The sequence below is a fragment of the Mauremys mutica genome, chromosome 5 (genome assembly GCF_020497125.1).
Source record: "Mauremys mutica isolate MM-2020 ecotype Southern chromosome 5, ASM2049712v1, whole genome shotgun sequence".
Classification (NCBI taxonomy): Eukaryota; Metazoa; Chordata; order Testudines; family Geoemydidae; genus Mauremys; species Mauremys mutica.
Window position 1 is genome coordinate 24,549,179 of NC_059076.1, and position 11,451 is coordinate 24,560,629.

The 11,451-nt window shown below is 38.6% G+C and overlaps 1 protein-coding gene across 1 annotated transcript in view; it reads left to right on the forward strand.

Moving 5' to 3' along the window:
* Nucleotides 1–11,451, forward strand: part of NUDT9 (nudix hydrolase 9) — a 38,626-nt gene that overhangs the window by 21,315 nt on the left and 5,860 nt on the right. The gene's annotated exons all lie outside the window — the stretch shown is intronic.

Consider the following 11,451-nt stretch of genomic DNA (forward strand, 5'->3'; position numbering starts at 1 on the left):
ACAGTAACTTGTTTGGTTTAAAGGGAAATTGTCAGATTCAATCTAAAATAAAGTCTCTTTGGAATAAAGAGGACTTAAAAATAGACCATCATGTAGACATTTGATTAAGTCCAGGACTGCAAGCCAGGACCTCCTGATTGCTAATTTGAGTTCTGATACCGACTTGCTCTATGGCCTTGGGCAAGTCACTTAACTTCATTGCCTAATTTTTCCCTGTCTGTAAGCAGTGAATAATATTAGTCTCTTATCTGGGTACCGAGGATTCATTACTTAAAGCTTTCTACAATGCTTTGTAGATGCCCATGCTGCAATTAAAAACCTCCGGCTGGCCCATGCCAGCTGACTCGGGTTCACAGGGCTCAGGCTAAGGGGCTGTGAAATTGCAATGTAGATGTTCAGACTCGAACTGGAGCCCAGCTCCCAGATACTGTGTGTGAACAGTCTAATATGTTCATTATTTTATCCCATTTGGACCTTGGCCTCACTGGGAAAAACATGGGTATTGTTAACATGTTAGTCAACAAATGTAAATTAACATGTTGCGGTTTTAACACCTGTTAGGTAGTTGAGGTAAATTCTAGATTCTCTCCCTAGGAATTACCTTGAGCTGCTAACACACATTTAGAACTACAACTGCCTCATGTATGCTAGAATTTTAATGTGTTAGCATCACATATTTTTCCTAATATAGACATGGCCATAGTCAGAGTCCAATCCTGCAATCACTTAAACATGTACCCAGCTTTATTCCTAGGTGTACTCCTAATGAAGTCAATGGAGCTTCTTACATGGTTAAAATTAGGTATGTGCTTGTGTGTTCACAGAAGTGGAGTCCTAGTTTCTCATTTGAGGTGTGTGTGTGTGTGTCTTTATCAACTAGATTCTCTAGTAGTCCAGAGGACTTGTGCTTGGACCAGGCAATGGGATGATGGAGAAAAGGGGGATTTAACCCACCTGTAAGATCCCCAGAGCTTGGCACTGCAGCTTCAAACAAGTCAACACTGTCATCTAGTGGTATGAGTGATATAATTATTGCAGGTTTCAGAGAAGTAGCTGTGTTAGTCCGTATCAGCAAAAACAACGGGGAGTCTTTGTGGCACCTTAGAGACTAACACGTTTATTTGGGCATAAGCTTTCAAGCTTTTCAAAATCAGAAACTACTGTGGTGTATGTCTCGCAGGCTTTGTCTACACTGGCAAACGAAAGATACAACTTTTGTCATTCAGAGATGTAAACCCCTTTTCCCACCACCCCAGAAAGACACAAGTTTTGTCAATGACAAGCTCCAGTGTGAACAGTGCTTTGTTGGCAGGAACATCCTCCTGCCGACAATGCTAACTTATCTCGTTGGGGTTGGATGTTTTCTGTTGGCAGGAGAGCTCTCTCCTGCCAACAAACACCGGCTACACTGCCTGGCTTTTAGCAGCATGGCTGTAGCGGCACAGACGTGTTGCTAAAAGCTGCGTAGTGTAGGCATGGCCTCAGTTTCACCAGGGTAAAACCAGAGTAACGCTGGATTTATACAGATGCATATGAGATCAGACTCTCTCCCAGTACCTTACCTTTCAAGAGTTTCACAGCTCATGTTGGTAGTGTTTTCTTTCATTTAAAATGTAAATATGTGATTAAAATTTCAGTACAACAATGTGAGTTGCTTTCTGTTACCATGTTTGGGACTAACAAAAGGACCTCTTAGAATTATCTTGGGCACTGCAGAAAGAAACTGACACGCCAATGGAAATTATTTTAAAGGCCTCTGACGTTGTTTAGTAATAACTGTGGATAATAAACAGGATGCACCCTTGTTCCAACTCAAAAAGTAATTTTCACCACTGCTGTGTGAGCTCCATTTTACGGTGATCCTGAGATAATGTCATAGTAGCGTATAACTGTAATGGTAATTATTTTGCCTCCTATTTAAGACAGAGATGGGACAGAGAGAAGGTACTGGGATCCAGATTAGGTTTGGGCTTGGGTTGTTGTAGAATTAGATTTCTCTACAAACTTCCAAAAGCTTGAAAAATAAGAATAAACATGTTGAAAAAATACCTTGATGGTAACCTGTCAATCAAAGAGTACTCTGATATTCTGTAATTAGAGATTTTTTTCCTCTCTGAAGTAAGCAAGTCTTTTCCCCCTCATCTACCTCTAATGATTACATTATCTGAGGAGGCAGTTGAAATGGGGAAACGGTTGTGGAGGAAATGGAGGTGCTTGTGGAGGAAACTGCGATGGAAACCTTGGGTGATTCCTACACCACAGTGGAAAATACAAAGCATTGTCAGTATCAGTAAATTCAGACTCAGGATTATAAATAGTTTTGCGTCCATTTTAAAGCTAAGAAATGAAATACAGAATGTTAACAATAAGCAGGAGGTTTACCTCTCCACTGGTGCTTCTATCACTCTCATCCAGCTTTGGAAACAAAAGAAGATATCATTAAATCATACATTTACGTAGAGCACCTTTGATCCCAATACCTATAAAATAATTACAAAGTACACCCTTGTAGCCGTAATTAACGTTCCACATGTCCAACAGCAAAGGGTTGACATTTTAAAAGAGGAACTCATTGGAACTTCGGTGGAATTCACCCTGGTACAGCAGGAAACCTGCTTCCTGAAAGGTGAACTATGCAGTGCTGATGACTTGGGGGAGGATTCCTTGCAGGTGCTTGTGATCTATTTGCTTGTTGTCGGTAAAGCTTTGAGGTAGAATAGGAATAACATAAGAAACTATTTCTTTATCATCTATCAGGTTTAGAAAAAATATTTTTTAAGGAAGTTCTTCCCATAATGAGAAGCAACATAGTTTCCATTTCTAATAGTCCAAAACTTCAATAGCTGCTTGTTCAGCCCTTACAGGGACTGGTATAGCAACGGCCCTGCTCAAAACACAGGAGAAAAATAGAAATCTCATTCTGGTGGAGAAACCTATGAAAATGGAGATTAGAAATAAATGTGACTCAGGAGTTTTGGAGAAAGGAGAAGAGGATGCTGTCCTGTGAGTAGGGCACTAGAGTACGGAATCAGGCAATGTGAGTTCTATCATATTTTGCCTGCGTCTTGCTATGTGACCTTGGGCAAGTCACTTAATCCCTGTCCCTTGGTTTCCCCATCTGTAAAGTGGGGCTAACATATGATAACAAATGCTTTGCCATTTAAATATGCAAAGAGCTATTATATAAGGGTTAAGCATTATTTTAAATTTTTTTGAGTAGAGTGAACTTAAACCCTATCCAGGCTACTACTTACAGTGTTAAATTCCTTAGCACAGTTTATAAGAGTGAGTAACGCGGTTGGTGCTTCACTGAATGCTGTCAACATGGCCTCAATTGAGACTTGAGCTCACAGAGCCCCTTGTGTCTGGCACAAAGCATCTCACAGGACCAAGCCCTAAATTTAGACTTTTTAGATATTCTTCATCTTCATCACTAATTTAAGATCTGGTCCAGTGCTTTCTGAAAATTCACACATACACGTCCCCTGAATTTCCCTCAGATATTGTGGATGTAATACCTTCAAAGAACTCCAGTATGTAAGTTAATCAAACTGCGTTGTTGCAGATGTTCTCTAACTTTTCTCCACAAATGGCCCTGAATCTAGTTAAACTCTCTGACCTATGATTCCTTAATTTATATTGGTTCTGATCCAGAATATAGATAATTGCCAGATTCCAACATTTTGGAATATCTCTCAAATCTAAAAGGACTGGCTGATTTTCTTGCTTACTTCCTTTATACTCATAGATTAATATTACATGGATCTTTCTTTCACTACATTTAACGTGACAGAGATGTGATGTGTATGGCAGTTTTATTACTGCCCTGAACAATTGGAAACTAGTAAGAAACAGGAGCCAAGGTTTTCAAAAGTGACTAGGGATTTTGGATGCCCAGCTTGAGACTCCTTAAGTCCTGATTTTTAGAGGGTGAGTTCTTAGCACTTTTTGAAAATCAGGCCCCTTTAAGGCATCTCAACACACAAATTAATGTACTCAAAATCGCTAGTCACTTTTGAAAACATTGGCTGAGTTAATGAGGTAAAAGCTCCTGCTTGTAAGTTTGTTGACATGTCAGCTTCACTACAGGATACTTGTATTTAATTTGTGGGATGGCAGTCTCTCTTATGGTACTGTAAACGTGCTAAGGCCTCATCCAGAGGTTCTGAACCTCGTCACCTCGTTCACCAGAAGCCAGTCATTCTTTCTCTATTGCATTGTCTATATTTTGGAAAAAAATGCTTAATTTTCATTGAGATTTTCTGCAATTTGTTTCTCATTATTTCTGTTCCTTTTCTTTACTTCTGTAGCTTTTTCTAACATTACCATCCTTCCCTCCTCCCATCTAATGCCCATTGAGATCTTATATATAGAATTAATGTCTGATTATTTAAACTCATCCCAAATTATTTAAATGATGTTTCTAATGCCTTGGCTTTAATCAGAAAACCACAGTTCACCATGAATCACAAATTCTTAATACCTGTTGGAGAATTGGTTTAATTTCTTGTCAACTGCTAAGATTACAGAAATCCCAGAGACTCGCACTGGAGCATGTTAAAGGGCTGGCAAAGGGAATGAATGCAGAGGTTATTGCTTACACAGCATGTTTTATATTGTTCTCAGTACTGGTGCTGTTCTGACCTGTGGAAAAAGACTTCAGAAGCTGATCTCGTTTGCATGGAGACACCCATCCTGCCTAGGTGCTCAGCATGAAGTGACTGCTTGTCCAAATGATCACTCATGGCTGGTGTTGGATCCCCAGTCTCCTTGTTATTGGAGCAGGAGTAATAAAGCATTGCTATCCTTGTGTGAACCAAGGGCAGCAGAACTGTACCTGGCATACCCCAATGAAGGGACTCACCCTCAACTAGACAGCACTCTCTGGCAGGGCAGATGGGTTCCAAAGCCTAGTGAGTTGAGAGAGGGTGGGGACAAGTACTTGTACCTGGTTGTGTAGGCCCTGTTTAAGGGTCCTAGGTGCCATTTGACTCTTCCTGTCTCCATAGTATAATAAAAAAGCTAATTTAGAATCAATGAGTCTTGTTACATACTGCAGAGCTGAAATCACTGATACCTAGGTCTAAGTATTAGACCTACTTGGGACAGTGTCTTTGTAGATCAGCCTCTGAACTCTGGGGCTGCACTGGCCAAGGGCAGCAACTGTGAGAGGGGTGCAGAGAAGGGACGGGCACGTTAAATGGACTTTTGGGTTGCTGGACTTAAGACCTTGAGGAGAAAAGGACACTGCCCAACTTACTTGGCGGTGGGTCTTTTGCTCATGGTTTGTGTTTATGAGCTCTAGTTGTGGTGTTTTCCCAAATTAATGCTGAGTTAATTCCCTCCTTTTATTCAAAGTTTTTGCTACACTCAGACTCTGTGCTTGTGAGAGGGGAAATATTGCCTCTTACACACCACCCCCTGGGCGCCTCTAATTGTCCCAGGTCACTGGGTGGGGGCTCAAGCCAGTTTTGTGTTGTATTGTTGAGAAGGAATCCCTAGACACTGAACCCAGCCCTTGTTGCTGCTGGCTTCACCTGGCAGAAGGGTTACATATGGATGTACATATACTAAAAAAAACCCAAACAAAACCTCATAACCTTAGCATTTGCTTGGACTTGTATCCTTTCTTGATAGATTAAGAGAAATTGTGTATTGGTTGAATTCACTAGTTAATAAATGAACCAACCAAAAACTATTCTGAGGGGGGGCACTCTCACTCGGGGTGGGATTTTCAAAAGCATTCAGCATTAGTGTAACTTTGCTTCCCCCGAATGCTTAATTGTAATGAGAGGTGCTGGGGCTCAAGCAATTTTTTATTTTCATAACTGTTGCGGCAAGGCCAGAGGTGCTGGGGCAATGAACTGCCAAGCCCAGAGTTTCCAGGGCTCAGCCCTCGCAAGCCCTGGCACAAATTAAGCACTGGCCAACACACATTGACTTCAATTGGAGTGGAGTGAGGCGATTTACATCAATAGGAACAGAGTTTGGCCAATACTGAATGATCTGAAAATCCCACTCTCTTTCCAGTTTTTGATTAACTGGAATAGAATTTATACCTAACTCTGATAGGACAGGAAGTGGAATATATTAAAATGAAAAGTAATTATTATCGTGATATTAGGCATAGTGTAAAGATCGGGGCCTGATTCTAACTCTCAGGAGTTACCATATTGAAGTCAGAAGGGTTACACTGGTGTAAAAGTGGAGTGGAATCAGATCCCATCTATTTAAAAATGTACTTCTAGTTGTATTTATAATGACAAGACATGTCTGTGAAGGACACAGAGCTTAATGGAATGCAAGTGATTTTGAAGCTTGTAATTGAGTAGACAGCTGAGAGTGGGGAACGTGGTAATTATACATAGCCATTTTAGAAAGTTTTTATTAAAGATGACTTGGTAGGCTCAATACAGATCAAAACGTTGGATTTTTGACCTCTCTGCTTGTTAAAAATTAATGTTAAAATGATTATAATCAATCTGAAAGTCAAGTGTGCTGTGGATAAGCCTCTTTAATCTGTCTGTCTGTCTATCTTTGAGTTTTAAACTGTGGCCTATTACCAAAATATCTGAGCGTCTTCCATGTAAAGTAGATAGCAGAAGTGTAGTCCCTCGTAGACTTCATGGGATCCCTATGGGCTAAAATCTCTGCATAGGGTAGGATTTTGTTTTTGACTTTTTTTTTTAGATTTCATTAATTTATTTTATCCCCCTTTAGGCTGATTTATTTGTTTGTTTTATTTTTAATATTATCGGTTGGTTGGGTGTTTTGGGTCAAAAAGGGTGTCAAGTGTTGTAGCACAATCTCATCCCACTCATTTTAGTGTCATGGGACCAGATCCTCTCAAGACTGGTCCATCTGCTCCCAGTGGAGTTTGGTCAGGGGATGAGTCAAGGGAAACTGTAAAGATGACATAATCAGGTGCTGGGCTGGTCCCACTGAGAACTTAGAACAGCCTCAGGGCTGTTCTATCATACACCGGTTTCAGTAACCCACAAAGAGGTTTGTACTAAATGTTTGGGCAATCCAGCAAAGTTGATTATGTCTTGACCGGGACAAGGGTGTTCCGACCTAGTGGTTGGAGCAGGAGTTGGGAGTCAGGTACCAGGAGGTCAGAGTCTGTCAGGCCAGAGGGCAAAGTGAGAGTCAGGCATCAGGTAGGGTTAGGTTACCAGGAGATCAGGGTCAGGCGCAAGGTTACAGATAGCAATCGAAGAGCAAAGCTGAGGACAAACTAGGGTCAGAAGCTGAAATATAGGGTCTGGAGCGGAGACAGGCAGGCACACACAGCTTCCTATCATGGCTTCCTGATTTAATTACCGGTTCCAGCCAATCAGTGGGCTGCGAGAGGGTGCCACTCAGGTCCTGCAGGGCTGTACTTCCTGCCAAGCCCAGCCTCACAGAGTCCTCCCATGGGAGCCCAACCTAAGCCTGCAGCGGCAAAGCAGCACCTTCAGCAGCACAGAACCTCCCTGGTTCCGGTCCTGCAAGTTTTTACAAGTTAATTACCTTCACTGTTAAAAACGTACACCCTGTTTCCAGTCTGAATTTGTCTAGCTTCAACTTCCAGCCATTGGTGCGCGTTATACCTTTCTCTGAGCTCATTGTCAAATATTTGTTTCCCGTGTAGCTACTTATAAATGGTAATCAAGTCACCCCTTAATCTTCTCTTTGTTAAGCTAAATAGATTGAGCTACATGAGGCTATCACTGTAACCCTTTAATCATTCTTGTGGCTCTTCTCTGAACCCTTTCCAATTTTTCAACATTCTTCTTGAGTTGTGGATACTAGAACTGGACACAGTGTTCCAGCAGTGGTTGCACCAGTGCCAAATACAGAAGTAAAATAACATTTCTATTCCTACTCGGGATTCCTCTTTTTATGCATCCAAGGATTGCATTAGCCCTTTTGGCTATAGCGTCACACTGGAAGCTCATGTTCGGCTGATTATCCAGCACAACCCCCAAATCTTTTTTCAGTTTCCTGCGATAGACTCCTCCCTCCTGTAAGTATCACCTACATTCTGTGTCCCTAGATGTATACATTTAGGCATATTAAAACACAGATTGTTTGCTTGCGCCCAGCTTACCAAGTGATCCAGCTCACTCTGTATCAGTGACCTATCCTCTTCATTATTTACAACTCCCCCAATTTTTGTGTCACAATGCCCTCTTTCTGTTCAGATGTTCTGCACCTTTGGGGCTATAGAGTGGCCATGAAGCTATTTGTATTACCTCTCTGTGACCTGGAAGGTTACAGGAGGATTCCTTCCTCATAACCTCTATAAAACTCCCCCTTCCACCAGGTGTGGGTTATAGCGATTGGTGTGGGATGGAGTGGTGGTGGTAGGAGGATTTAGCTGCTATAGAGAGCAGGATAGATCCTTTATGTATAATTATTTCATAAAAGTGTCAACAAACTATGCCTCTAATTCATTGAAGCTGGTTAGGTGACTCATAGCAGTGGAAAGAGCAGACAAGTAATGGTGTACTGTGGTCAGACAGAAACAAAAATACAGACAGAAAATTATATCCTCTATAAGAGATTTCAAGCTAAGAGTCCCATGGAAGGGATCCTCCTTCATGGGAATAGCATAGGCAACGTGCTGTGTAAAAGTAATATGCTTATAAGAAGCACACAGGATTTTTTTTAGGGGAAAAGGCAATATGCCACATTTGTTGTAGATACAACAATTAGTATATGCATTTAATTACACCACATTCTCTCTCTCTCTCTGTTCTGCCAGTCGATGTTATAGTTACCAGTTTAGAGTCCAGATCAGTCTGGTGGCCAGCTAGGTTGATCACGGGTAGGGAAGAGGTGGGTTCTGTCAGTTGCGACACGATGCTTCGAGGAAGTCTTGGCAGGACGAACCCAAAGTTTTATGGCAAGGCACCCTGTTTATATAGTGATTTTTTTTTAATTAGGACCAATGAGTTTTGCACTGTTATGCTGTAATTAATTGTTGTTTGACGTGTGCTTGTTTTTTCTTAAATTGTTTTTTTATTTTTTATTACAGATATTTTTTATTGATAGGTGCTTGTTTTATTTTTAGAGTTGTTAATTTGCCTTTTTTGACATTTTAATACGGGTGTTTTGCAGCCTTCTGGCGCCCATGCATTTTTTTTTGTATATTTGGCTTAGCGATGGCTTTTATACTTTTTTTACGCATATATTTTTTATGTATATATAAAACAGAATTAATTTACACAGAACACTTTAAACAGGATCATTGTTGCATTGCACAAGAAAACAATTATGGCATCTTTTTATTTATTTAAAAATGCTAAACCTACAATAAAATAGTGACCTTAAAACGTTTGTTACTGCCTTGAAATCAGCCCAGACACAGATTCTGGCTGATGCATTTTTACCAAATGGCCTGTTAGGCCATTCCTTTTTGCTATTTAAAAAGGATGGCTGGCAGAATATGATTAAATTATACACCAATACATTTAATACAGGCTACATTTTATTATCTTTTATTTTTATTTTAAATTCTACAAAATACAAACATAATTTTATTACTATATGTCCCTCTTTTGACCCTCAATAACAATTTTTGAGTGGGTCATATTTTATACAAATATTTTATAGCAATGTATTGAGAGGAAATTTGAACTTGTGGTTGTAATTTAACAAACTTTTTTTTGTTTACTAGCACGTACAACACATTTTTAGCAAGCAAACACAGGACAATATTAACACAATTAGTAATGGGTGAAACATAATAGACAATATGCTTTTAAAGGTTGGGGACCAACCTGTAAAAACGTACCAGTGATAGGCTGTTAGGGGTTTTTTAATTTATTTTTTTAGATTTAGCAATTTTAGCATGTTTTTATTTGCAATGTAATATTTGAATGACACGCTTTTTAATTTTTTTTGTTTTTGTTGTAAAAATTGAGTTATTTTTGTTTTTGATAAGAGATCAGTTAGATTGTGCTAATTTAGGCTAAGGGTAACAGAGAAATTAACCGGGGTGATGGTTATAGTGCTTTGCGCTTTTTTTTTTATTTTTGGTAAATAGTACGTCTGATTACTAGTATATAATACATGGACATTACATTTACATTTATTTATTGGGGGTTCGCTGATATTTGTATGTTTTTAAATACTGTTTTTTAGGATGTAACACACATACATGGTTTGTATAAAACACGTGTTACATTTTTTAGTTTGTTTGACATGTGTTTTTAATGAAGTATTTTTGCTACATGGTTTTGTGGTGACAGGTAGGGACAAGCACACCCATTTTTGAGGGCTTTATTTTGTACATTTTTGGGTATTTAATTTTTTTTTTTTAGTTTATTGATTTATAACCATGGGTAGCCAAAAGGATTTTATGGTTAATTTTGGGAGCGGGCTTACTTTTTATATTTTTCTTTTTATAGCGTGTTGGTGAGTAATTTTTAATAATAATTTTACCTAATAATGAATTAGGCTTAATTATGCTGAAAACATACTGCATTTATTTATATTCGTAGATATTAAATAAGGAATTTTTTATAGTTTTAAAAGATGCGTTAATACCGGAACATTTTTAGATATTACCCAAAACATTTTGTGTTTAAGTGATGCTAAATTAAGAATTTGCATTTTAGTACATTTTATGGCTAAGGCAGTTTTATTTTTTGTTTATATAGCAGCTAGGAGGTGGTATTTAGCCACTGCCACATATTTTATGTTGCTTTTAGGTTTTTTAGATTTATTTGTATTAAGTTTATAGTAGTACAGTATTTGCCTGCTTGTGCATGAGACTATTTTGCAGTTGTGACAAGGAACTTAATTTATTTTTAATTACCTTTAGGTTTATAGTATTTATAATTTTTGCTTGAAAACCAATTTTTTTAATATGGTGTTTGCTACATGAGGATGGATTTTTGTTAACAGATTGGCATTTTTTTGATTTGTTGCCTTTTTGCAATATTGTTTTTTGTAAATATAGTTAAAATGCCTTTTTTTTTTTGCTTAATGCAGTAGGGGTTTTTTTGTAATATAATATATAACAATGCTAGCAATAAGACAAACACAAGATAAAACACAAAACACAATTTTTGTTGAGATGTAGATTTATGGTATTTTGGGTTGCTTTTTAGCTGGTACCAGCTTTTTTTGAAGTTTTGAAAGACAAAATGAAAATTTTTTTTTTTTTACCCCTTTTGGGGTGGCAGATTATTTCTTAATTTATTTTTTTAAATATTTTTGCTGGTTGCAGGCAAAACAGAGGAATTACCCCCCATACTTTGAGTTTTTGTTTTATAGGCAGGCCATGTTTTAATGGCTTTTATAGTTATTAAATTTATGAGAGAGGGTAAAAAACCCAGTAAGGGTTGCTACTCTATTAACCTTGGTCAAAGAAATATATATCATGAGTTAATGTACAGTACAGACCTATGGTGATGCGGAACTTCTAAGGATGGAAGTTAAAGTGATGGTGACAATGCT